A 26729-nucleotide genomic window follows, 5' to 3' on the forward strand; every position below is an offset into this window, starting at 1 on the left:
CTCCTATTCGAACCTCACATCCCCTGTGGAAGGAAGTACCAGTGCCCCCAAAACTGAGTCCTAGACTTAGAGGCTGGTACATTGCCTCTAGACCTAGATGAGGTGGCTCGTCTAGGTCCGACCCACAGAGAGGTCACTCCCTTTATCAGGTGACTTTATGCAGTGTCCGTTGTGTAGTTTGGATCTGTGCTGAGTACAGTTAGATTCCATTATTGCAGAGACAGACTAGACCTAGCACGACTTTAGAGGGTGGCAGTGGAGATGAATGGGTATGTGCATCTGCAAGTCTATTAGGAAACACCCAGTTGCCCCTAAATTGCCCCACAGCAGTTTACCAATTTATACACCCCCGAGCAGTAAGTGATATTGCCCGTGATATACTCGTCAATAGTTGGCATTGTCAGATTTTTAGATTTATGCCAGTCTGGTGGGTATAAAATGGGATCTTTTGCAGATTAAAATTTACATTTGTCTAAATTACTGATGAAGTTGAACATCTTTTCATATGTTTATTGCTCATTCAGGCTTCCTCTAATGAGAAATGTCTATTTATTTCACCTGATCATTTTTCTACTGGTTATATGTCTTTCTCTTACTAATCTATAGGAACATGTGTACACACACACACACACACACACACACACACAGAGTGTCCTTCTTCTCTTATCTAGTTTTCTCTCAACATTCCCTTTCTAGATAATCTCATCCAAGTCCGTGGCTATAAATAACATCTGGAGGTCGAACACCACCAACTTCTTATCTTTACCCTCTTCATATCTCTCAGGATCCCTGTCAATGTCACCTCCATAGAGACCATCTGATGCAAAATATCAGTACCTGTAATTCTCTATACATTTACCTTGCTTTATTTTCTATCGAAGCATCATCAGTCACCAGTCATCTCCTGACCTTATATTAGAAATCTATTCTATATTGTTTGTCCAACACTCAAACATATATGGCATAGACTTTGAATTGTTTGCTGATGCATCTAAATAACTAAGTACCGTGGCCAATGTATCCTAGATGCACAATAAGCATTTGTAGTAAAAGAAGCAATGATCACCATCATTTAATGTAACACTTGATAGCCTCTAAAGATCCTTTATATGCATTATGTTTCTCCTAGCATCAATTTAATCCTCAGAGACATGATTTTTTAAAAGATTTTATTTATTTGAGAGAAAGTACATGCATGTACATTTGCATGTGCACGTGCACGCAAGCATGAGGTAGGGAGTGGAGAGAGAGAGGGAAGCAGGCTCCCCACTGAGCAGGGAGCGCGATGCAGGGCTCGATCCCAGGACCCTGGGATCATGACCTGAGCAGAAAGCAGACCCTTAACCAGCTGAACCACCCAGGTAATCCCTCAGAGGCATGATTTTGCCTATATTTGTGAATATCCACAATATCTCTTCCTTTGGAGGTCTCTTAAAATGTTTTACTCAGAACACACGTTATTCCCAGTTCTATGCAGTATTAAGCATGTGACTGTCCCTTGAGGAGATTAAACTGTAACATCTCTTAGATGACTTCAGGCCCTGACCTCTGTCATTCAGTTGTCCATATAAAAGGGATATAGTTGTGAGAATGCAACAAGCAATTCAGATGAGTTTACCTTCGAAGGTATTTGAATGTTAAATCTCAAAAATTCCAGGGCTAGTAGATGAGTGGTTCTCACACATTTCTTCTCAGCCAGAATACAAACCCACGGGCTACTCTTTTATACAACCATAAACATTTTTTGTTAGAAGCAAAAGACTAGAGTATTGGGATAATATTAGAACACATTTTTATTCACCGTAACTGCCAGAGTCCCATTCCCCATTGACATAGGGTTATCTAACAGACATGGTCTTTGCTTCAGAACCCCTCCAGGAGATGTACAGACATTATCCAGACCTCTACGCACCTTATGTTACTGCTAAGCCAGTGAATCTACGTAGCTGAACCATAAAAATACACATTTGGTGAGTCTGAGCAACCGGAGAAATGTACTCACTTACTATCCCTACTGAGAGTTTTTGAACCTAATACACATGAATTTGGCCACTTCACTTTGGTCAGATTACTAGCACTCTGGCTCATTCCACAACACAAACAGAATGAATTTGTGCATATCTCTCCCTGAAGACATAAACAGGGAACTTGAGGCTGACATTAAAATAGATTTCTCGTTCTCTGAGAACTCAGTGGCTGTTTGTGTTATCGAAAGTTCTAGCCCCATGGGTCAGGCTCTCCTGGGTGCTGACAGCTGACAATCTTCAAAGCACACATTCAAGACAATGTGGGAAAGATTCTGGCACTTTGCAGAGAGGCAGTGAGGCTCTAAGGCCTGTTGACAGAGCTGTTGAAGGCGGGTGGCAAACTAAAGCGGGGAGCACAGAACAGTCAAAGCTTCTTATCAGCGACACAGCTAACTGTCCTCACAGAAATCTCCTGCAGAGGTGGTTAGACTTAATGACACTGATAATGAAACAGAAACTGGATCAAGAGGAGTGCTTAGCCCTGGGGGCTACAAAAGCACAACACTAATCTTAAATAAATTCGAAAACAGTAGCTGTATCTAGTGCTCTGGATATTCAGGGTTTAGACATGAGATACCTGTCACCTAGAAAGTCCCAGGAACTTTACCAGATTCTCAGAGGTATGATGTACATTAGTCAGGAGAGGCTCACGGCCATAACATGCAATAGGCAAATCTAACTGGCTTACCAAGGACAAGTCACAATCCAAGATGGCGGGTGTGGGGCAAAGAGCTCTGCTCCACATGGTCATTCAGCGACTCAGGCTTCACTTACGTGGATCCTTCCATCTTCTGGAGCCCTAGACTACTCAGAAGATTCTCTGCATCCAACCAACAGACAAGGGAGAAGGGCTCTTAGAGAATCCAAGGAGAGATTAGGGACCACATTCTACTGGCCAAGACTAGTTACATGACCACCTCTACACAGTGGGGACTCGGGAGGTGCAGGCTAGCTGTGTAGCTGGATACCAGTAAGCACCAGCAGCCTCGTTACAAGCGTTCGACGAATGAAAAAAATAAAACTCAGTTTTCCTTTTATTTTTTTAAAAGATTTTATTTATTTATTTGACAGACAGAGATCACGAGTAGGCAGAGAGGCAGGCAGAGAGAGAGAGAGAGGAGGAAGCAGGCTTCTTGCTGAGCCCAGAGCCCGATGCGGGGCTCGATCCCAGGACCCTGAAATCATGACCTGAGTTGAAGGCAGAGGCTTTAACCCACTGAGTCATCCAGGTGCCCCTGAAACTCAGTTTTGAAAACAGACTTGTTAGCGGTGCCTTGGTGGCTCAGACAAGTAAGTGTCTGACTCTTGATTTCAGCTCAGGGCATGATTTCAGAGTCGTGAGATGGAGCCCCACATCGGGCTCTGCACTCAGCACAGAGTCTGCTTGTCCCTCTCCCTCTGCTCTTTCCCCCCATTCTCTCTCAAATAAATAAATAAATGAAATCAAAAAGAGAAGGAAAGAGGAAGGAAGGAAGAAGGAAGGAAGGAAAGAAGGAAGGAAGGAAAAGAGAAAAGAAAAGAAAAGAAAAAAGAAAACAGACTTGTTAAATGGCTTCCTGGTCACACAGCTAGACTGTACCTCCCAAGTCTTTTTTGAGAAAAGCCAAAAAGGACTGAACTTCAAAGCAGATTCTTTAAGAGGTCATGTATTTAATTCAAGTAGTGCTGTCTCTTTTCAAAAATGTTCTTTGGGCCCCCACTTTTGGAATTTCCTCCAGAAACAGCACAGAAGCTCAGTTCCACATTGTCATCCTGGGTTAGGCCAATCCTCAAAAGACTGAATTTATGCATCCTATGAATGATACCCCTCATTGATATCCATCAATTTAATATTTGCGTCCAATGAAAATGCCTTCAATTGCTTAGATTTTACATAGTCAGAAAGTATAAATAAAATAATTCTCTGCAAGGTACGAATGAATAAAGATAGATTAATCTTCCCAGAATTAATCTGTATTCTTTGCAGCGATGTCAGCAACATGGTGAAGTAGTCTTCTGCTGTCTTCTTTGGGAGGAACTCCGATTTTGACAGCTGCCCACGGATGAGAATGCTTTGGGGAAGTCTAGGAGTTCAGCAGAGAAGCTCCAGCACATCATTGAAGAAAAAAAATCAGGACTGGACACATGAAAATGGTAAGAGGAACAATTTTCTTTTACCCACATTGCTCCTCTTCCAAAGTGGCACAGCTCAGTGACGAGAGAGACCGTGCCAGCTGGCTGGCAACTTCTCCCGGTGGGGTGGGGGGGAGTGAAGAACTATCTGAGTGAACGCCTGGCTTCCCGAGCTGTGTGGAGAGACCCGCTTCTGTCTCCCTCCACCCAGAACGCTGAGGTGAGCTGCGCGACTGGGAGAGGCTGGGAGAACAGAGGTCTGGGCTCTCAGGGGCAGCAGAGGGACAGGGATCCTACTAAGCCTACTAACTGCTTCTAGAAGTCCATCAGGAAGCCCACCCAGGAGCCACTGGGGACACCTCCCCTGCAGATCCATACAGATATGGCAGCAAGGCCAAGATTGTTCCAAGTACTGCTGGTGCACAAGAAGTACCGGACTGCAAGTCCGAAAACCAAGGGTTAGCTCAGTCCGAAGGGACACCAAGGCCCACCCCTGTGAAATGAGAGCTGACCATTTCCTTTATTGCAACACAGCACAAGCAGAATGCTTGTAGATCAGTCATCCCCAAACTTCTTCAAGCCATGTTCTTTCACGTATGGGCTCCTTCAAGGGGTCCCTTTCCCTCAGAGATCTCTATGCTCTGTTCCTGATCAGCCCTTCCACGCTGAGCTCCAGGAGCTCTCCTGCCACGTCCTGTGTTCAAATATACCTGATAACGCTCTCTCTGTGCTCACTCCTCACCGTCTGCCTCTGTGCTCTCCCTCCTCCCTCCTTCGAGAATGGAACCTCACCACCCTCTCTCACATTCACCAGGGGAAATCCTATCTATCGCTCAAGGTCCAGGAAAAAGGCCTCTTCCTCTGTGGAAATTCTCCTGACCTGTCTGAATCTCCCTAACTCTTGGGGACCCTCCCTTCTGCCACGTACTTTGTTACTTACCTTCTTTGTTTTTTCTGTGACCCTAGAAGAAGTGATGTTTCTCTTAATGCTCTATGTATCTCCTTCAACTTTCTGTTCCCCATACAGCCTAGGAAGATGACTTTTACCTAGGGAAAATACAGTAAGGATTTACATGGACTTAAAATGAAGCAAGTTAATGATATCAATATTTGTCAACAGAAAACAACTTTCACAGGGCGCCTGGGTGGCTCAGTGGGTTAAAGCCTCTGCCTTTGGCTCGGGTCGTGATCCCAGAGTCCTGGGATCGAGCCCCACATCTGGCTCTCTGCTCAGTGGGGAGCCTGCTTCCTCCTCTCTCTCTCTCTGCCTGCCTCTCTGCCTACTTGTGATCTCTGTCTGTCAAATAAATAAATAAAAATTTTAAAAAAAAAAACTTTCACTTATAACACTATGTTTTAGACTCTGTGTTAATAACTTTTCATGTATTATGTCATGTAATTGTCATGTAGATATTTCTATATAAATAACATTTATTTTCAGTTTGCTTAGCTATTTTATAACTTTTATATTTGGCTACTGTAGGTATAAATTAATAACTCATTAACTTGCCATGTAGGAGTTGCCAAATTAAAATAAATTATCAGGGGCACCTGGGTGGCTCAGTCAGTTAAGCATCTGCCTTCGGCTCAGGTCATGATCCCGGGTCCTGGGTTCAAGCCCCATGCTTCTCCCTCTCTATTTGCCCCTCCGCACTGCTCATGCTTGCTCAATCTCTCTCTTTCTCAAATAAATAAATAAAATACTTTTTAAAAAATAAAATAAAATCAATTATCAGAGCAAGTGCAATATAAACTTTCCCATTTAGGTAGGCCCATGTTTAGGAATTTCATATTTTTTTGGTTAAAAAAGGCTTTTAAAATATATGTATATTTTATTTATTTTGAGAGAGAGAGAGTGAGAGCAGGCAAGCAGAGAGAGAGAGAATCCCAAGCAGATTTTACGCTGAGTGCAGGGCCAATGTGGGGCCAATCCTAAAATCCTGAGATTATGACTTGAGGTGAAATCAAGAGTTGGATGCTTAACTAACTAGGCCACCCAGGGGCCCCTGATTTAAGAAGGCTCTCATTAAAAAGTACATTGGTAGTGGGGCGCCTGGCTGGCTCAGTGGGTAGACACAAGACACTTGATCTCAGGGTCAGGGTATGAGCCCCACATTGGGTGTAGAGTTTACTTGAAGAAGAAACACAATACATTGGTAGTTAAAAGAATCAGTGTATATTAATCAAATGATAACACATAGGGGAGGGGTGACAATTAATAAAATCAAGGAATGTATTTTTTGTGGATTGTACCTATAACAACAACAACAAAACCCAGTATTTTTTTTCATTAGATCATGACTATCCACTATTTTTTTTAAAGTGGCTTTTAAAGAAAAATTGTAGTGAATTCCTGCTCGTGAGAAGAATTCTTTTCCTGCCCTATGCTTCCCACTGCTAACATAGGGCACAGGCCAAATTTTTGACCTCTTGCCCTTGAAAGCATTCTCTTAATCACATTCTTAGTTATTCTGTCTGCAAGTCAGAAAATGGATTTCTATTTTATCATGCAAGCCACGGCAATACTCCTTGAAACTGTTGATTTTTATAGTCAGGCCTAATCACCAAGTTCACTGTCTGGTCATCACCAAGGAGGTGGTTTAACCCCCTTGCTCACTCATTATGGCTAAGTTTCTGCAGTAAATATTTCTTTTATTGTGGGAAAATATAGATGACATAAAATTTACATATTAATCATTTCTAGGTATACAATTTAGTGGCAGTAAGTACATTGGTGGATGGTTCTTCAACCATCACCACCATCCACCCCCACGACATTTTCATCAGCCCAGACCCTGTATACCCATTAACCAGTAACTCTGCATTTCTCCCTCCCACTAGGGAGCAACCTGGCACCCACCATTCAACTGTGTGTCTCTGTGAATTTGACTATTCTAGGTACCTCATGTAAGTAGAATCAAGCACTAAATATTTTTAAATGATCTCCTTCCTTAAAGACAAAACAAAAAACCCTCCCCCAAAACGAAAAACATCATGTGTTACATAAATCTTAAGCATCTTTGATTTTACAGATTGGCTGAGTTTATTGAAAAGCCTAAATAAATCCCCTCTGTCCTGGGGCTCGTGGTTGGCTCAGTCCTTTGAGCATCCAACCCTTGGTTTCAGCTCAGGTCCAGTGGGTCCCAAAATCAAGCCCCATATTGGGCTCCGTGCTCAGCAGGAGTCTGCTTGGACATTCTCTCCCTCACGTGCGCTCTCTCTCTCTCTCAAGTAAATAAAATCTTTAAAAAAAAAAAAAATCCCCTCCATCCCTCAAAATAGGATTTCGGATGAGGGATTAGTGAACCTGTATCTATACCAAAGCTTCATCAGCATAGGCTAGAGCCACTTGGAGTTTCTAGAGAGGGTTCGCTTCCCCGTCCTAGGGGAGATAATCCCAAGAATTCTGGAATTTCCTCTATCTCTAGGAAAGAAGTTGATGCCTTTTAATTGTAAAAGTAAGAAGTTTTGGTTTTGTTTTTTCCCATCCATCCAATTTGGGAGAATATTTGCTGAGGGAAACATATTTTTTTTTCCTCACATCACATCAAATGAGTAAAGCTAACTGGTTAAAATTTCAGTGTTGTGTTTTTTTTTTTTTTTTAAGGGGTAACCCAGTTTTACTAAAAATAACTGATTGTTTTTTCTCAAAAATGTCATTAGAAAATGCGCAGTTATTTCCCTTATTTTATGGAACAACTGTTGGTATACAGGCTACCTTTTAGTTTCTAAATGTAAAGTTAGACAAAGGGAGCTATTTATTTCAGTTCGAACACCTTTTTTTTTATCCTTCAGTGGTGAAAAAGAAAGCATCCTGTGCGGTTATCCGGGAGGCCTCATGAACTTGGCCCGACATCGCAGCTGTCCATGACCTCCGCAGCCATTGCCCCAGAAACCAGCTGGCTTCCCGCAGCTGAGAACTGGCAGCCCCTGCCTCAGCTCCCCCCAGCGCTTCTCGTTTTCTGCTCTGAATATGTCTCCTTAGCACTCAGGTATGTGCAACCTGAAAGCGTGGGCCGTGCCAGGGGTCATTTTCTATGTCAGTTTGGTGCGACACCATAGTCCCTGATACTTGATCAAACGTTATTCCGAATGTTTCCATGAAGGTGTTGTCTGATGCAAGGAACATGGGAAGCAGTGGACTTTGAGGAAAGCTCATCGTTCTCCCTAATGGGGGTGACGCTCCTCCAGTCTGCTGAAAGCTTCAGGGGAAAAAGGCGGACTCTGCTCCGTGTAAGAGGGAGTTCTGCCAGCTGGTGGTCCTGTAGGGGCCCCCTTCCCAAGTCTCCACGCCAGCCTACCTCGCCAGCTTTCAGATCTGCTAAGTCTCTACAGTGCCGTGAGCTGGCTCCTTAAAACAAATCTGTCCATCTGTTGACCAACCAGCTAGCTAGCTCCTGCTTCTGCTTCTCCAGAGTCCGAAGAAAGGTGGGGAAGAGAAGTTAGCCCCTCATGGGCCATCCCTTGATCCAGCGGGAAACTGGAGCCTGGATAAATGCTCCCACCTTATAAATGACTCCAAGGTGGTCAGTGTGGCTGCTTAGAAGCTCACAGCGGGATCAGCCTCAGTTGGTCACGAATATGACCAGTAGAACAGCTTCCAGTTGGTTCTGCCTTCTCCCTGATTTCAGTCTTCTTAGTTGCTTGCTCTTGCCTGGGGGTTACTTCCTAGGACAAACTACCCTCACACAAACCCTTGCAGAGGGGCCATCCGTGTCTCTCGGTGTGTCTCTCTGTACTTCTTCATGTCTCTGTCTCTCCCTGCCTGTCTCCCCCTCACACACAAACACACCTCTCCACTCCTCTTTCCTCTCTGCTGGTTTTACTCTTCGGTAGGTTAAGCTTACCTCTGCTGGAGTCAAGACACCCACAATTTTAGGCTTGTGTCTTCCTAAGTTAGCAAGCCCCGAGTCAAGGAGAGCGTATCGCCCCCAGTAGTGTGAGCAACATTTCTGGCTTGAGGCTTCCTGATTCTGATTCGCCGAGCATAGGTAGTGGCCCCGCTCTGAACCAGTCTTTGGCTTCGATCAGGAGCCCTGTGAAGAGGTCAGCCCCTCCCAACCCATGGACACCAAGAGCAGGAGAGGTATGCCCACCCAAGGGGGTCCATACTGGAAAGCAAATCCACAGACTGTGGACATTTTATTCCCTTCAGCCTCCTCTCTACCTAAATTCATTCCCTCTTCCCATCAAGACAGCCAGGAAACTTCCTCTTCCTCTCCTGATCACCTCCTGGCTTAGCACCAGGGGCCAGTGGACACTGGATGTGGGCAGCTCTCTTACTTAAGTAGTAAGTGTAGGACTTCATCAAAATGGCTTCTTTCCCTCCATTGCATTACAAGCATAGGATTTCAGAACGATGGTGCCCCACTCGGTTCCCCCTCCGTCGTCGTCTACATCACCTCGCTCTTCCTCTGGCCCTTTGTGTTTCCCAACACCAGCTGAGTGTCCTACAAGTCATTTCTGACACCTAGAGTTAGCACAGACCCCACACATTAAGAAGGGCTCGGTCCTACAAGACTGCTCCCACTTCAGACACCAGCTTGAGGTCTTGGGGGGCCCACTTGAATTTATGTCCAACTCAGCTACAAATTCAGGGGTTCTCATAATCCCCCCTCATGTTTTCTAATGTACTAGAACAACTCACAGAGCTCAGGGAAGTACTAGACTTGTAATTACCATTTTAGTATAAAGGATTCCAGTAAGCAACCAGGTGAATGGGGTACACGGGGTGAAGTCTAGAGGGGTCCAGAGTGCAGGAGCTTCTGTCCCTGTAGAGTTGGGAGATGCCTCCCAGCTGTTATGTAAATTGCTCACCATCCAGGAAGATCCTCTACACCTTTGTGTTCAGAGTTTTTTAAATCGAGGTTTTCCTCTGTAGGCACAATCGATTACGTCATTGACTATTGGTGATCGTCAGTGAGCCCTTCTCCCCTCCCCAGCTCAAAGTTCTAACTGTCTAATCCTCTGCTTGCGTTTTCCAGTGGCAGCCCCCATTCTGGAGCTGTCTAGCTCCCACACCTACCCCAGTCACGTCATGAGCATAGCAAGGGCACACCGAGCTCTCAGGAAATTCCAAAGGTTTCTGAAGCTCTGTGCCAGAAACCAGGGACAAAGACCAAATCTTATTTTCATTATACCAAACTCTTCTGTCAGGACTGCCTGCCTAGGGGCCCACCACTTACCATCTGGAGGAAGATTCTGGCTGCAGAGGGATGGGGCTGGTGGATGCTGACTCTTGTATTGGGACCTCCATTTTCGACCAGTGATCAATGCAATGATTTCCTTTCTTAAGGTGAATAAGCAGACACACTCATCAAAGTAAGCATTAGTCTTAGAAGCAGAAAGATGTTCACCTTTAGCCCAAAAGGCTGACCTATAACCTGTGTAATTTTCCATAAGGGTGAAGTAGGTGCTGGTTGCTACATTCTTAAAGGATCTCATGACATCCTGTATGTCTTCTCCATAGTTAATGTCAAACTGAATGATAAGTCCCAGAGAAGTCTCACAGCAGTGGTTTTATGAGTAGAAATTGGAAGAAACATTTACGATCTAATACTCCGCGCATGTCCCCTCGCCCTTGATCACCAAGCAGATGTCCACCAGCTTCGTACAGGGGAAGTACCACTCTTTCTGCCCCCTGGTTCCTCTTTCCGTGCTACTTAAACTGACTAAGTTGCACCGTGGAACGGCTCAAAATTTCTTTCTTGACTGTTGCACTCAACGATCCCGGGCATTACTGACTTTATTATATGCACAAAAGAGAAGTATATTCTCATTAATGTGAGTTTGAGCTTGGTCACCCCTTTGTGCTAAACAGGGAGAGTCAAAGCCTCCTTCTACCACTTCAAGGAAGGACTTGATGCCCAGATGTGGGAAGCAGAGTCAGCAAGCAGCTTCTGTTAGAGTCTGTCCCCAGCACAGAAGGTCACCTTACCTCACTTGGTGTCACACCCTTCCTGGGCAGCTCCCAGCCAGTGATGAGTAATGTGACAATAAAGTCCCTGTCATTTTGGCTCAATGTAAGACAACTCTAATGGGCGGCATTCACTCCAGAGCCACCTGTCAGGGTGGCCAACGCCAAAGTTTTGATGGGTCTACATTGCATTTCAACTTCTCCCTTCCCTTCCACCTGACCCAATTTTTTTCTCCTTGGAACAGGTGTCAGACATAGCTTGTCCCCCAGACTCCATCTCGGAATCTCCTTCTGGAGGACCAACCCATGACACCTTTGTAGACCCTAAACTTTGTGTACTAGTTCATCCTTCCTGACACTGGTTTCAAAGTGATTGAAATAACTGGAATGGCTCTGTCCTCACCATCTGGAGTTGGTGACCTCAGGTCCAATCACATTACTGTTGATCCCCGATGTTCTCCTTGGTTATGATGAAACCACTCGAGATCATTGCCATTCTCCATAACCAGAATAATCTTGAGTGGTTTTCCTTCCTTTGAATGGCTCTCCTTTCTTTTCCTACCTAATGTGGAGTTGCTTTTGAGGAAACTGGGTTCTTTTTTTTTTTGGTCTGTTTTTACATGATCAATTTAAAGGATTATAGTCTCCCCCCAAACAAAAGTTTTTGGGGAGCTGTTTTCCTTGGAGACCTTCTCTTCCTTGGTTTCCCCTCTCACCTAAACACAGAAGCTCTTCATTCTAAAACTCTTGCCCTGGGTTACCTGTGTAGCTTAGTTAGTTAAGCATCTGACACTCGATTTTGGCTCAGGTCATGATCTCAGGGATGTGAGATCGAACCCCATGTCGGGCACTGGACTCAGCAAGGAGTCGCTTGAAATTCTCTCTCTCCTTCTGCCCTTCCCCCATCCCGTAAGTAAGTAAGTAAGTAAGTAAATAAATAAATCTCTTGCCCTAACCTTTGGAGCTCTTCAATCTAAAACTCTCGCTCTAATCTTTCTCGATAGGCAGTTGGCCTGTTAATCAAGGTCCATCTCCAACCTCATCACCTGTGGCACATGCACGTGCATTCTGTGTTCCAGCCAAGCCCATCTCTTTGATCTTTGAGCATCAGGCACATTTCTAAAACCGTACCTATATCCTGCGCCTCCCCACGCTGCTTCTCTGCCTGGCTGCACTCGCTTGTCTTTTCCTCCCTAAGTCTAGTCGCCTGCCCTCTGTGAAGGTTCCCAGTTTCACTTCTTCCTTTGGGCCCTGAACACCTATACTTAAGAGTCATGCAACCTTGAACTCTCTGTTACTCTTTCAGGTAAATGAACTTGAATCCGATTCTTAGTTGGCGGCTGCTCTTTCTTGTGTCTAATAATGCCATGCACTAATTTTACTGTCAGAGTGATACATGAAAAAGACAAATTAAAAGACTCTCAGAGATTTCCTTGAGATTGGCTTAAATTCCCAGAGGAGATTGTTCTGTTTTCTTCCTTTCAATGACATTTTCTTCCCATTGTATGCCGACACCCATCATGTGGCATAGAAGTGTTAATCATCCATGTGGAATTTTTATGTTTTCAAAGTCTCTGAAAAAAACCAACCCTCTACCCTGCCCCCATCAACTGAGCTCACAGGCCATGGCCCTCTGGACATGCCCAAACCAGTCTGATTTTGATTTTTGTTTTGTTTTATTTTGCTATTGGGTTACCGGCCAAGTTGCTAAACTGACTCGACTTGTTGGTTAAATGCCTGTGAATTCAGGGAAAACCAGTCAAACACATTTAAATCAACCCGAGACACAGAGTATGTCTATGTATGTGTGTATGTTTGTATGTACGTATTGCACAGTGTGTGCTGAGGTCCCCAGCGGAAAGGACAAGCAGACACTGGGTGAGGCGATGACATCGCAGGTATTATGTTAGTGCTCTGGGTCTCTAAGTCAGTACCTGTGAAAATATGCAGCACAGTGATGACTGTTTCAGACTCGCCAAGTATATAGTTTGACTCAGCATTTCACTTTGACGGGAAGAACCTCAGAGGACGATGAACGGACAAGACTTGAATGTGTATCATGTTACGAAACGAGGCATGTGAAAGCATGTTTCCAAAACTGGTTAGAGACCGGCTCCCCATACAATCTTGTCCGTCTCAGTATGCAGCATCACTGTCCATCCAGTTACTCAGGCCAAAGCCTCAGAGTCAACATCTCTTCCCCTCACCATATCCACCCCACCCCAGCCCCGCCGCCATATTTGCTGTATCTGCCAAGCTCTATCTTCACAATTCTTGTACTCGCAAACCTACCACTCATCACCACATCCACTGACATCATCACTCCAGCCCAAGCCAGCAGGCCCTCCTACTGGAACAACTGCAGTAGGTTTCTACCTTATTCATAGATTCAACCAAAAAATACTTCTTAAATTTCTGCAAGACAAAAAAAAAAAAGAATACCATATCAAAATCAATCACAAATGACTAATAATGAAAAACCCCTCTCCCCCACCAAAACCAACTTTAGATTCCTTAATATATAAAGAGTTAATACAGTTTATCATTATTATTTTAAAACATAGTTCATTACTTAAAAGTAATTATTTAAATAGAAAAATGGGCAAATTATTTGAGTACTTTGTAATAAAGGAAATATAAATAATTCATAAATAAATGATAAGATGCTCAGTCATATCCTAACAAGTAAAATGAAATTCAAAGTTTAATGAGATCCTGTTGACACTTATAAGATCAGAAAAATTCAAAAAATCTATTAATGCCCTGATGCTGATGGAGGAACTGACAGTGGTAGGAGAGTAAATTGGTCCATTCTCTTTGGAGGACAATCTAAAAATGATACAAATTTTCACATGCATTTACTTTTTTTTGACCTGGCAATGCTACACCTAGAAATATAAGACAGTGGTAACAGTGGCTGCCTCTGGAAATATAACCAGAGAATTAGGGGTAAGGGAGAGGAGACTTGGTTTTTACTCCTATTTCCTTTATGACATTTGAATTTTTACTACATTAGATTACCTATTTTTCAAAAAAACATAATATATCATTTAAAACTTTTCCCATAGAAGTTTAAATAATAGTTTTATTTTGGTAATATAAAATTACATTCTGAAAGATAAAGAGAAAAGAACAGGTTTTAGTCTGTAATTTTAAAAACATTAGCATTATTTTCTGGAAAAGTGTAAGATTTTTACCTAGAGAAATAATATGAAATTTCACTTCTATTATGTCTTTCTGTTCTCAGAATTACTATATATAAACTAATACTTCAGACAAAATAATAGCTAATATTAATACTGTTTACTGTGAGCAAATGCTGTGGGAAGTGCTTCAAAATTGTAGTACTGGTTTCATCTCCCTGTTACAGATGGAGGACTGAAAACTCAGAGAAATGAAATAACTAGCCTAAGGTCACAGAGCTAAGAAGTTACAGAGCTGATGCAAACCTACACAGTCTGACACCAGAGCCCACATTCTTAATCACTGTACAGTTTATTTATTGTGTTATTAATGACTCATTTGCTTCACACAAAACAACACTTAAGGGTACATAATTTCCAATTCAAAATAAATACTTACCTGAAAAAAGAATCTAGGGGCTCTTGGGTGGCTCAGTCGGTTAGGCGTCTGCCTTCAGCTCATGTCATGATCCCGGGATCCTGGGATTGAGCCCTATACTGGGCTCCCTGCTCAGTGGGGAGCCTGCTTCTCCCTCTCCCTCTGCCTGCCGCTCTGCCTACTTGTGCTCTCTCTCTCTGTCAAGTAAACAAACACATCCTTAAAAAAAAAAAAAAAAGCATCTAAACTTGACCATAGGAACTAAAAACACAAGTGTTGTAAATTCAGAAGTCCCATAAGTAAAGCCATAATATTGTTTCTGATTTTATGGTCAATGATTCAGAAAAATAAAAATATCATATTTTAGGATGCTTGAATAACAAGGGGGAAATATGACAACTGGGTTATACATAAAGTACACATGATTTTTTGAGTTTCTATCCTTTTTTTGTTTTTAAGATTTTATTTATTTATTTGAGACAGAGAAAGCAAGAGACAGAACATGAACAGAGGGAGAGCATGGATCCCAGGACCCAGGGATCACGACCTGAGCAGAAGGCAGATGCTTAACTGACTCCGCCACCCAGATGTCCCTGTGTTTATATTCTTTTTTTTTTTTTTAAAGATTTTTATTTATTTATTTGACAGAGAGAGAGATCACAAGTAGGTAGAGAGGCAGGCAGAGAGAGAGGAAGGGAAGCAGGCTCCCCACTGAGCAGAGAGCCCGACGCGGGATCCATCCCAGGACCCTGGGATCTGACCCGAGCTGAAGGCAGAGGCTTTAACCCACTGAGCCACCCAGGCGCCCCATCCTGTGTTTATATTCTTGACCTTCATGAAACCTTTTGTTTTTATTTTAGTTTGAGTTACTATTAATTTGTATCAATGTACTATTAGTTTCAGGTGTGCAGTATAGTGATTCAGCAATTCTTGCATCATTCAGTGCTCATCCCAAGCTCACTCCATCCCCGCCATCTGTCTCACCCACCCCCCACACCCCCGCCCTCCGGGAACCATCAGCTTGTTCTCTACAGTTAAGAGTCTGTTTCTTGGTTTCTCTCTCTTTCTCTCTTTTTCCCCCTTTGCTTATTTGTTTTGTTTCTCATGAAATCTGAAAGTAACAAAGAAAATGTTTTCGGTCAGTGTTAAGGATTGACTTGTGCTCCCCCCCACCCCCCATGCAAGATATGTTGAAGTCCTAACGTCCTATTATAGGTTGAATTATGTTCCCTCAAAATTCTTTTTTTTTTTTTTAATTTCTTAACCCATTTTCTTTCTTATTTATTTATTTGACAGAGAGAAATTACAAGTACACTGAGAGGCAGGCAGAGAGAGAGAGAAGGAAGCAGGCTCCCTGCTGAGCAGAGAGCCCGACGCGGGACTTGATCCCAGGACCCTGAGATCATGACCTGAGCCGAAGGCAGCGGCTTAACCCACTGAGCCACCCAGGCGCCCCCCCTCAAAATTCTTATATTGAAGTCCTAATTCCTATTACTTCAGAATGTGACAGCATATAGGGAAAGGGTCTTTATAGAAGTGATCGACTTAGGGTGGGTGTTAATCCAATATGACTAATACCCTTATAAAAAGAGGAAATAGGACCCAGAGACAGATATGCACAGTGGGAGGATGCTATGAAAAGACACCAGGAGAAGACGGCCATCTACAAGCCCAGGAAAGCCTGAAACTGATTCTTCTTTCATGGCCCTAAGCAGACACTAGCCTCTCCGACCCATGAATGGGACCAAATTTGCAAACAGGACCTTTGCAGATAGTCAAGTTAAAAAAAGACCATGTTAATTAGGCTCCCAATCCAATGACTGGTGTCCTTTTAGGAACAAGAGATGACACAGACACAGGAGAACCCCTCGTGAAATCAGAGGTGGAAACTGGAGCCATGTGTTTGCGAACCAAAGACTGATGAAGATTGCTGGCAAGCCCAGAAGCAACAAGAAAGGTGTGGAGCAGTTGGTCTCCTAGACCCTTCCGAGGGAGCCTCCCCCTGCCCGGCTCCTTGGTGCAGACCTCTGGGCTCCAAAACTGTGAGAGAATTCACTTCCATCGTATGATGTCCCCCTGTCCCTGGGGGACTCTGGGTTGTAACCAGTGCCTTGGAGTGAGCACATCCTAGACGGGGGTCTCGAGTTCCTGTCCAGCACCCTACCAGGCACAGGTTTCAGACCACCCCCAAGGGACTTCACATGCAGGCACTTGGGATCCAGGAACAACGAGAGAATCCTCCATAAAAGCATGGCACGTGTTGCTTGTTGAGATCAGAAGCACCCCCAGAAAGGGGAAGAAAAAATGCAGTAAACAGGAATTCCAGGGGATCCAGGAAGAGCAACAACGTCATCCAACCTGTTGAATGATCTGCCCATGTTCTCTGGAGTCCAGAAGGGTGGCTGCTGACATCCAGTCCTGCTAGTCACTTGGGTAACTTTGATGCATATATCGGCATCTTGGATCTTAGTTGACTTTACATTTATTTTTTCATAAAATGTTTGCTCTTCGGGGCTGATATTCAGATGGTGTAGCTACATTTTGGTTACTAAAAGATGAATGGTTCCGTATTGGGGGAGAGCCACTCTCCTTACTACTTTGGTCCCCTCCCTGGAACCTCTTGGATTTCCCTACAACCCAGCAAAAAAATGCAGGGCGCAGCTGGCCATCTCCCCAACATTATGGTTGGTGTTCTTTCTAATTAGTTGACTGTTAAAGATTTTGACTCTTATCCCCAGATCAAACACTTGCTGTGTATCTAATCCAGTGAACACAGCTGTGGGGGACAGAAAAGAATTAGACCATCTCTGCCTTCAAAAAGTTTAAACTTGGGGTGCTTGGCTGGCTCAGTTGGAGGAGCATGCGACTGTTGATCTTAGAGAGTATTTAAAAATAAAACCTTAAGGGGCACCTGGAAGGCTCAGTGGGTTAAAGCCTCTGCCTTCAGCTAGGGTCATGATCCCAGGGTCCTGGGATCGAGCCCCACATCAGGCTCTCTGCTCAGCGGGGATCCTGCTTTCCCCATTCTCTCTGCCTGCCTCTCTGCCTACTGGTGATCCCTCTCTCTGTCAAATAGATAAATAAATAAAATCTTTAAAAAAATAAATAAAAATAAAAATAAAACCTTAAAAAAGTTTACACCTAATTGAATTGGGGACAAACACAGTTTAAATAATTAGGAATAAGTACATGCCAAGCTCTGTGTTTTCGTCCATGTGGGCTCCTATAATGAAAACACAATTGACTAGGTGGCTTAAACAATTATTTCCCATAATTCTAGAGACTGGAAAGTTTAAGGTCAAGACCTCAGCAGATTCAGAGACTGGTGAGAACCTGCTTCCAGGTTAATAGAAGGCTATCTTCTCGCCATGTCCCCACACAGTGGAAGGGATGGGGTTGCCCTGGGTGGGTTGGGGGGGGTCCCTTTTATAGGGGCACTAATCCTGGTCATGAGGGCAGAGACTTCACCTCCCCAGGGCCTCACATCTTAATGCCATCACACTGGGCATCTGAACATCAATAGGTGAATTTTGGAGAGATGTATCCAGTCCATGGTATTCTGCAATTCTGACATTAAAAAAGTGAACATTTTTTGGAAGAAAAAAATTGTCAAAACATAATACAAGGGCACAGTATTCCTCTCCAACTTTCCCGATTGGTTGAGTCTAGCCATGACCCTCAGCTTTCAGTAAGGCTCCAGGATATTCAGATTAAATATTCATCAGTCAGTGGTTTTGTTAATGCAGTTTCCATCACTTTATTACATTTTTCACAAACTAATGAGCTCTTCTCACCATGCATATATTGGCACAGCCAGATTGAATACACAAGGAACCTGTAAAATTCTGTAACCAATATTTTCTGTAACAGGATCTGTGGCACGTTGCTTTCTAGCAGAAAGAAGCTTTCTCAGAGGGAATCTAAAATAGGCAGTGCAAAGACACCTGTGATTTCTCTCAGCGTACTCCGAGCCACACGGGTGCCAAAGGGGAAAGAAGATGACAGAAGATTCACCATCTTCCCAGGGCATGGCTTTGAAATGCAAATTCGTTTCCACTTGACCACAGACCAAGAAGGTGAGTCTCTGATGACACCACAGTGACTGACCATCTGGGCTGTGTTTGGTCCAAGTCCTCACCTCAGTTTCGGTTTTCTGAGATACAAAATATGACCTGAACCTACCCATGAATGCTGCCTGACTGGTAGAGTTCTCAAGGCCTAGTGAGAACCAAAGATGGCAATTAGAGCCAGAGAGTGATGAGTTAGAGTCCAGGACCCTTTTCTGTTCTCCTTCCTGGTAATTTGAATGGGATTTGGAAAATAATTTGAGAAAACTATGAACTTCTTCACATAATTTCATGTTGACATCTAATTGTTTTCATCGTAAATCTGACATTTCTGGAATATTATAAATACTGAATATTAAAGTTTTTTAAATATTAAAATATTCTTAAATCATCACATCACTCACTTGAATAAACACAATGGAATCTAAATGCCATAGCAATCTCATAATTACATCATTCATTTAAAAACACAGATCGTCTTTATAGCTGAATAATTCTCATTTCTTCTGGTTGCCCTTCAAACTTCTTTCTCTTCTACCTCTTCCTTAGTAGTTTATCTTAATGTATTTTTTAAAAAGATTTTATTCATTCATTCATTCATTCATTCATTCATATATTTTAGAGAGAAAGCTTGACGTGGGGAATTGGGGGAGAGGCAGAGGGGGATGGAGAACATGAGGGAGAAGGAGATGGAGAGAGAATCTGAAGCAAATTCTGCACTGAGTGTGGAGCCTGATGTGGGGCTCAATCCCAGGACCCAAGGAGATCACAACCTGAGTCAAAAGTCAGATGCTTAACTGATTAAGCCACCCAGGCACCCCTTAATGTAATGTTTTACACTTGAAAGTTTTTCTGTTGCTCACTCTTTCATGGTGCTTTGCAATAAAAATATGTATGTAAATTTATTTATTTATATATTTATTTTGAGAGAGAGAGAGATTGAACTGCACAGGAGTGGGGAGGGGAGGGGAGGGGCAGAGGAAGAGGGAGAGAGAAAATCTTTTTTTTTTTTTTAAAGATTTTATTTATTTATTTATTTGACAGAGAGAGATTACAAGTAGGCAGAGAGAGAGAGAGAGAGAGGAGGAAGCAGGCTCCCTGCTGAGCAGAGAGCCCGATGCGGGACTCGATCCCAGGACCCTGAGATCATGACCTGAGCCGAAGGCAGCGGCTTAACCCACTGAGCCACCCAGGCGCCACACTCAGTGCAGAGCCCACTGCAGGGCTCAGCTTCATGACCCTGAGATCATGACCTAAGCCTAAATCAAGAGTCAGATGTTTAACCAGCTGAGCCATAAAATTGAAAGTGATAAAAATTTCTTTTGTTTTGAGTTGATATTATAATTACCTAGTCCACAATTGATTAATAGAACAAAAATATATCATAAACTTTGACAAATGATAATTGAAGTACAGTTTTATTGAAAATGTTGCTCAAAACTAGAAACTAGACGACCATCGATAGAAGAACAGATCGACCAACCAACCGTAGTATATTTGTGCAATGAAATCTTACTTGGGAATAGAAAAGGACAAACTACTTATTCATGAAACAACACAGATGAATCTTGAAAGCCTTATTTTAAGAGAATCTAGACACACAAGAGGACGGGTTATGTGATTGGCATTTATAGGAAGTTCTGAAATGGGCAAAACTAATCTACGATCGAAGAGCATCAGAACAGTGGTTGGGGCACCTGGGTGGCTCAGTGGGTTAAAGCCTCTGCCTTCAGCTCAGGTCATGATCTCAGGGTCCTGGGATCGAGCCCCACATCGGGCTCTCTGCTCAGCAAGGAGCCTGCTTCCTCCCCTCTCTGATTGCCTTTCTGCTTACTTGTAATCTCTGTCCGTCAAATAAATAAATAAAACCTTAAAAAAAAAAAAAAAAAAGAACAGTGGTTGCCTCTGGGGCAGATTTGGGGCAGGGACCGGCAAGGAGATGATGTCAGGGAACTTTCTGGGTGATGATAAGGCTCTGTGTCTTGACAGGATTTGAGTGACACATGTGTATGCATTTGTTGAAACCCTGAACATGGTTTCCTAAAGATCTGAGCATCTCATTGTATGTTTATTTTGCCTCAAAAGAAAAGGAAACAACTGCCAACAAGTATTGAATTCTAACCCATGATATGTATGCCGAAGAATTTCAGATGAGAATTTGGTGGTGGCTGCAATTTACTTTGAAACATATCTGGATTAACAAATGGATGGAGGGAAGGACAGATGGAGAGATACGTGATTTAGCAAGCTGAGCAAAATAATTCTAGAACCTAGGCAATGGGTATAGGTACATTTACTGCAAAATTCTTTCAACTTTTCTATATGTTTGAAAATTTTTGTAGCAAAATATTGGAAAAAATTAATTGAAAATGCACCTCTTACTAAGCTGGGTGTAATATCTTCACCCATCTCTTCCCCTTCATGTCTCCAGGGAATATTAACTCTTCCTAGAATTAACGCTAGCTTTAGCATCTGCTTCATGCATATAATCCTCTTTTTTTTTTTTTTTTAAAGGTTTTATTTATTTATTTAGAGAGACTGAGTGAGAGAGAGAATACAAGTAGGGGCAGAGGGAGAGGGAGAAGCAGGCTACCTGCTGAGCAGGGGCTTGATGCAAGTCCCCTGGGACATGACCTGAGCCCAAGGCAGATGCTTAACTGACTGAGCCACCCGGTGCCCCCATATTTTCTTTGTTTTAAAATGTAAGCACTATGAAAATATGTAAGTAGATGGGAAAATGGTGGTGGGTGGAGAGAAGACATCCAGTTGAGAACAAAGAAGGTCTGACCAATGCTTGTGGCATGAAAGGGGAACCCTGATATTAGAGACACTGCAGAGGTACAATCAAATGGACTTAGGGTCAACAGAATGATCCAGAATCAGCGACCAAGTGCCTGTTTAGGGAGAGAAGGCCAAGCTGTTTTAGAATTTTCTAACCCCGGGGACAGTAAACTTGAAGATCCCAGCAGTGAAAATAGAAAACACATTCTGGGAGCAGAGAGAAGTCATCTCTGAACTTTTGTATCTTCAGGCACCAGAGGGATCCCCAGAGGGAGTCTGAGCAGGAATTCAGAAGTATGTGTATGAACTTCAGAAGCAAGTTCGGGGACAAAGAAGTCGAGTTGCACGATGGTTGTGTAGCTGATGTCACTGCTCCGGGGACCCAGCTCGCGCTCACGAGGCACGGGGAGCAGACAGGGACCGTTGGCGTCACAGCATCACCTGCGGGCCCAGGAGGGAGGAGCTCAGGGACAGCAGGCTCGGAGTCAGAGGAGATCAGCACCAAACCCAGAGAGTCTAGGATTCTACCTACCTGAGGGATGATTGACGAAGAGTAGACAGTGGAGAGGGAGGAGAATCAGAATAAAGCCTCAGTGAAGCTGAGAGAAGGAAGGGTTTACAAAAGGGAGGGGTGGTCAGATGATGTTGTTAGATGCTGTATAGGTTAAGTAGCAAGACCCTGAGACAGGGCCACCACATGTTAGCAAGACAACAGCATCTGTCCCTCACACCTGGGAGGATGGTGGTCCCAGCATCTTTGCGGGGGGCACCCAGGGTTGCTTCTGAACATCCTACAATGAATGGGACAGCCCTTCCTGCGACAAAGACTTGCTTTACCCCAAATATCAACAGTGCAGAGGGGGAAATCCCTGCAGATACCGCCGCCCTGGTGTCCGGATTTTCTGGGGTTAATCCATTTTCAGACATTCATATCACAGCATTGTCTCAAATACAGGCTTTGAAGATGTATTCCCCCGTGTGGGGAACCTTGAGGGGAGCCATCCCTTGAATTTTAGCCGGAGGGGTGAGACCTGTGTTCTACTTTATTTTGGAGCCTATATCCCGTCAGCTGGCTTCTTCTCCACTCTCATTTTTAAAACTCTTAGCCTGATGCTCGAGAATGATGATTAATCGTCCATGATCTCTAGGGAACCACGCTACATCCTGTTTTCTACCTTTGCACGAAAACTCTCATGTACATACTTCTCCACACACACACACACACACACACACACACACGCACACACACGCACACACAGGTGTGCACCATTTTGCACACATCCTTATCCTCCCTGATGTATCTAATTTCTCCTACTCATTGGGCTGGTCTAGTTGTGGCCACTTCCTTGTTCCTCCCCACCCCACGCTCCACACTCAGGAGCCTCTGGTGTCCCACACATTCCAAGGTTTGAAAATTATGTGCCAGTCCCAACTCCTTGATGAGAATCGGAGTTGACAGTTTTCTGGAAAACAAACAAAATTCATTCCTTCTCACCTGGTCCTCTGTATCTCCTCCCCATAGGACCTTTCCAATGAATTTCTAAATTCGTTAAAATCTACCTGACTCAATTCCATATTCTTCACAGTGCTGACCTTTCTCTTTCACAGAATTCCACTTTCCTGCTTTGGCTATGAGACCAGAGGGTCACACAACAATTTTAAAAATGAAAGACTGACATTAAATATCTCTCCCTTCTTATTACACTCCATGGCACGTCTTCACTTCCCCCCTTCCTCCACCCACCGGTTTGTATTGGCCAGAAGAGCTCCCCTGCTTTTTGGCTCCAGGGCTTTGACTCTGCAGCTTTATTCAGAGTTGCTCTCATTCCGAGTTTTCTAGGGAATTAGGGGAAATAAGATGCTGGTGGCCGCAGGTCAATTCTCCCCTGACCAATGTATCACACATACACTCTGAGTCTCCTTTGGTTTGAGAGCTAGGGGAACTGAACGTTTTATAATCACATGTTTATATATGATTTATATACTTATATAAATTTATTGTATTATTATATATTATATATTTTATAATTGTATATACATATATGTAAATATAATTATATATACATATATGTGTGTATACACACACGCACACACACATATATATGTACATATACATATAATTATAAACCTGGCAAAAAGTACAGCAACAGTTTCTTGGGGACTTCTTATATGTTACAGTTTACCGAAAATAAAACAACAGTAACAGCTGATTTTTTTCCAAACTGCTTTTGGAGACATCAATCTGTTACTTGTAAGTTCACTTCCTACTCTTCTTGTTACTACTTGAATGAGTTTGTGTTGATCAGATCAGTAAGGGCTACATTTTTAATGATGGATATTTTATCGCCGGTCTCCTAGTGTGGTCAGCTTTAATTTTTAATCTACTGGTTTATTTATTTAGACATTGGTGGTTGGATCATTTGTATATTTGGTCTGTGACTCATTTCTCTGAGGCTGGTTTCTCGTAAAATGCTGAAGCGCAAAGAAGGATAGTTATGTAATCAAGTGATGCTTCGATAACAGGCACGATGGGCATCGGCAATGAAGGAGGCGTTCAGAGATCCGGCGGCAAGAAAGGGGGAAAGTGGACTGAAAATAAAAGTGTGCAGAGCTTCCCGTGGGACAATGACCATCTAACATTCATGTCCCTGGAGTCCCCAGCCTTTGGCCAGGGAGAGACAGGACACCAAGGGGAACTGGAGAGGAAATTCCACTCCTTCCAGAAGCCTTTCCGAAATGCAATCGTTTATATCCTGCCTGAACACATTCTGCAAGGCCAGTCTTTGCACTTTTGCTGTTCACGAAGCTGAGCCTGCTCTCATCCGCCCCTTCGTGACCGCTCTCCCTCCGGCCTGCCTCGCTCCTGCTTCCCTCCCGGTGCCTTCCCGGAGCACGCATCTCATCAGCATGCTAGCACAGGTTTGATTCTATTTTCTAGCAAACCCCAACTTTTTATCCTTCTGGAATCCTGTTATTTCCATGTTTTTCTCCTAGCTATATCTTCCAAGTTTTTAATTTCTCTCTCACGCACTTTCCATTTCTTTGTAGATTTACTCTGTCTTTTAATCTTTTTCCTTTCTTTTTTTTAGAAAGAAAGAGAGAGTGAGTGTCCATGTTGGGGGAGGGTAGGGAGGAGGGAAGAGAATCTTAAGTAGGCTCCGCGCCCAGCCCAGAACCCAACCCGGGGCTCAGTCTCAGATCGTGAGATGAGATGGTGACCTGAGCCTAAACCAAGAGTCAGATACTTAACCGACTGAGCCACCCAGGTGTCCCTAAGCTTTTTTTTTTTTTTTTTTAAGATTTTATTTATTTATTTGACAGACAGACATCACAAGTAGGCAGAGAGACAGGGAGGAAGCAGGCCCCCTGCTGAGCAGAGAGCCTAATGTGGGTCTTGATCCCAGGACCTTGAGACCATGACCTGAGCCAAATACAGAGGCTTTAACCCACTGAGCCTCTGTAAGAGGCTTTCTTTCTTTCTTTCTTTCTTTTTTTTTTTTTTTTTTTTTTTTGCCTTCCCTATCACCAAGTTGGGTCTTAACAGTGACTATTTTATCATTTATTTATTTATTAAAGATTTATTTATTTACTTGAGAGAGAGCATGAGTGGAAGGCACAGAAGGAGAGACAGACAGACAGACAGAATCTCAGGCAGACTCCCCGCTGAGCACAGAGCCTGACACGGGGCTCCATCCCATGACCCCAAGATCACAACCCGACCTGAAACCAAGGGTCAGCACTCAAGCAGCTCTGCCACCCAGGGGCCCAACAGTGACTATTTTATCTTTTAATATTTTCATTAAAAATGTTTTTAGTTCCAAAAAGTTTATGTTCGTGTGCGCATGTGCTGTGATGCCTGGAATTTTCTTATTTTAATTCAGCTTTTGTCTGACTCCTCCAACAATTTTTTCTCTATTACTAGTATTCTTTTTTTGTTTTAAGAGTTGCTTATTTATTTGCAAGAATGCAAGTGCATGAGCAGGGGGAGGAGCAGAAGGAAAGGGAGAGAAAGAATCTTAAACAGACTTGTGGCTGAGTGTGGAGCTTGACACAGGACTCGATCTCACAATCCTATGATCATGACCTGAGCTGAAACCCAGAGTCAGACACCTCACTGACTGCGCCATCCAGGTGCCCCCCTATCGTGAGTGTTCTGGTAATTGTTTCTCTGTGGCCACCTGGTCCCTTTAAGGTACTGTATTAGCTTCTTACTGCTGCTGTAGCAAATTAGTCCATTACCATGTGGCCTGACATGACCCAGATATATTCTCTTACAGCTCTGGAGGTCAGAGGTCTGAAATCAAGATGTCAGTGAACTTCATGCCTTCTGGAGGCTCTAGGGAAAAATTCATTTCCATGTTTCCTGCTTCTAGAGCTGCCTAGCATTCCCTGACTTGTGGCCCCATCCTCCGTCTTCTGTGATCATGTTACCTTCTCTGGCTCTGGCCCCCTGCCTCCCTCTTATAAGGGTTTTTCTGATTATATTGGGCCCAGTGGATAATCCAAGATCATCCCTCTCTCAAGATCCTTAATCATGTCTGCAAAGTCCCTTTTGCCATGTAAGATCATATATATCCCCAGGTTCCAGGGACTAGGACGTACATGTCTTTGAAGGGGTATTATTCTGTCTACCACCTTACTTAAATGGAAGCCACTCTGTGAATGAGGAAAACAAAATGGCGCCTGCCCCCGTGGGCCTGCAAGGTTAGCAGCGGACATGTCGTCAGTTCTCTGTTATAACATTGGGAGAAAGGCTCCCTGACCCCTCCTCTTCTCAGCTACTAGGACTTATATGTTCTGGCCTTTGCATAAAAGACACATATACCTCCCTTCCTCCTCCACAGCTTCTTGGAACTCAGGAAGACTAGTAGGTTCCTACCAAAGTACCATAAGGAACCAGAATAACCCTCCCCCTGGAGTTCTATGATACTTAATCTTATGTACCAACCTGGCAAGGCCACGGAACCCTCACATTTGATTAAACTCCAAACTACACGTTGATCTGAAGGTATTTTTCAGGTGAAATTACATTTAAAACCGTAGACTTTGAGTGAAGCAAAGTACCTTCTATAGTGTGGGTGGGTCTCATCTAATCCATTGAAGGCCTTAAGAGCAAAAGACTGAGGTCCCTCAAGAAAGAGGAAATTCTGCCTCTAGGCTGCCTTCAGACTCAAGCTGCAGCATCAGGTCTTTCCGGGGTCTTCAGCTTGCTGGCCTGCCCCGCAGATTTTGGATATACCCCACGATGGTGTGAGTCAATTCCTT

At 43.6% G+C, this 26729-nt stretch overlaps 1 long non-coding RNA gene across 16 annotated transcripts in view; it reads left to right on the top strand.

The window, feature by feature from the left end:
• Positions 1-26729, top strand: part of LOC131813730 (uncharacterized) — a 48605-nt gene that overhangs the window by 13303 nt on the left and 8573 nt on the right. For 7 of the 16 annotated variants that reach the window (XR_009346907.1, XR_009346912.1, XR_009346915.1 and 4 more), the window contains 4 exons: positions 3994-4160; positions 7935-8131; positions 15913-18692; positions 23988-24383. This is a non-coding gene — a long non-coding RNA (uncharacterized LOC131813730). Of the gene's footprint in view, positions 1-3993; positions 4161-6980; positions 7047-7934; positions 8132-10608; positions 11965-15912; positions 18693-23987; positions 24384-26729 lie in introns of all 16 variants that reach the window. The other 9 variants (XR_009346918.1, XR_009346908.1, XR_009346910.1 and 6 more) reach the window with 8 other exon arrangements.

The sequence above is a fragment of the Mustela lutreola genome, chromosome 13, assembly GCF_030435805.1.
Source record: "Mustela lutreola isolate mMusLut2 chromosome 13, mMusLut2.pri, whole genome shotgun sequence".
NCBI classification, from domain to species: domain Eukaryota; kingdom Metazoa; phylum Chordata; class Mammalia; order Carnivora; family Mustelidae; genus Mustela; species Mustela lutreola.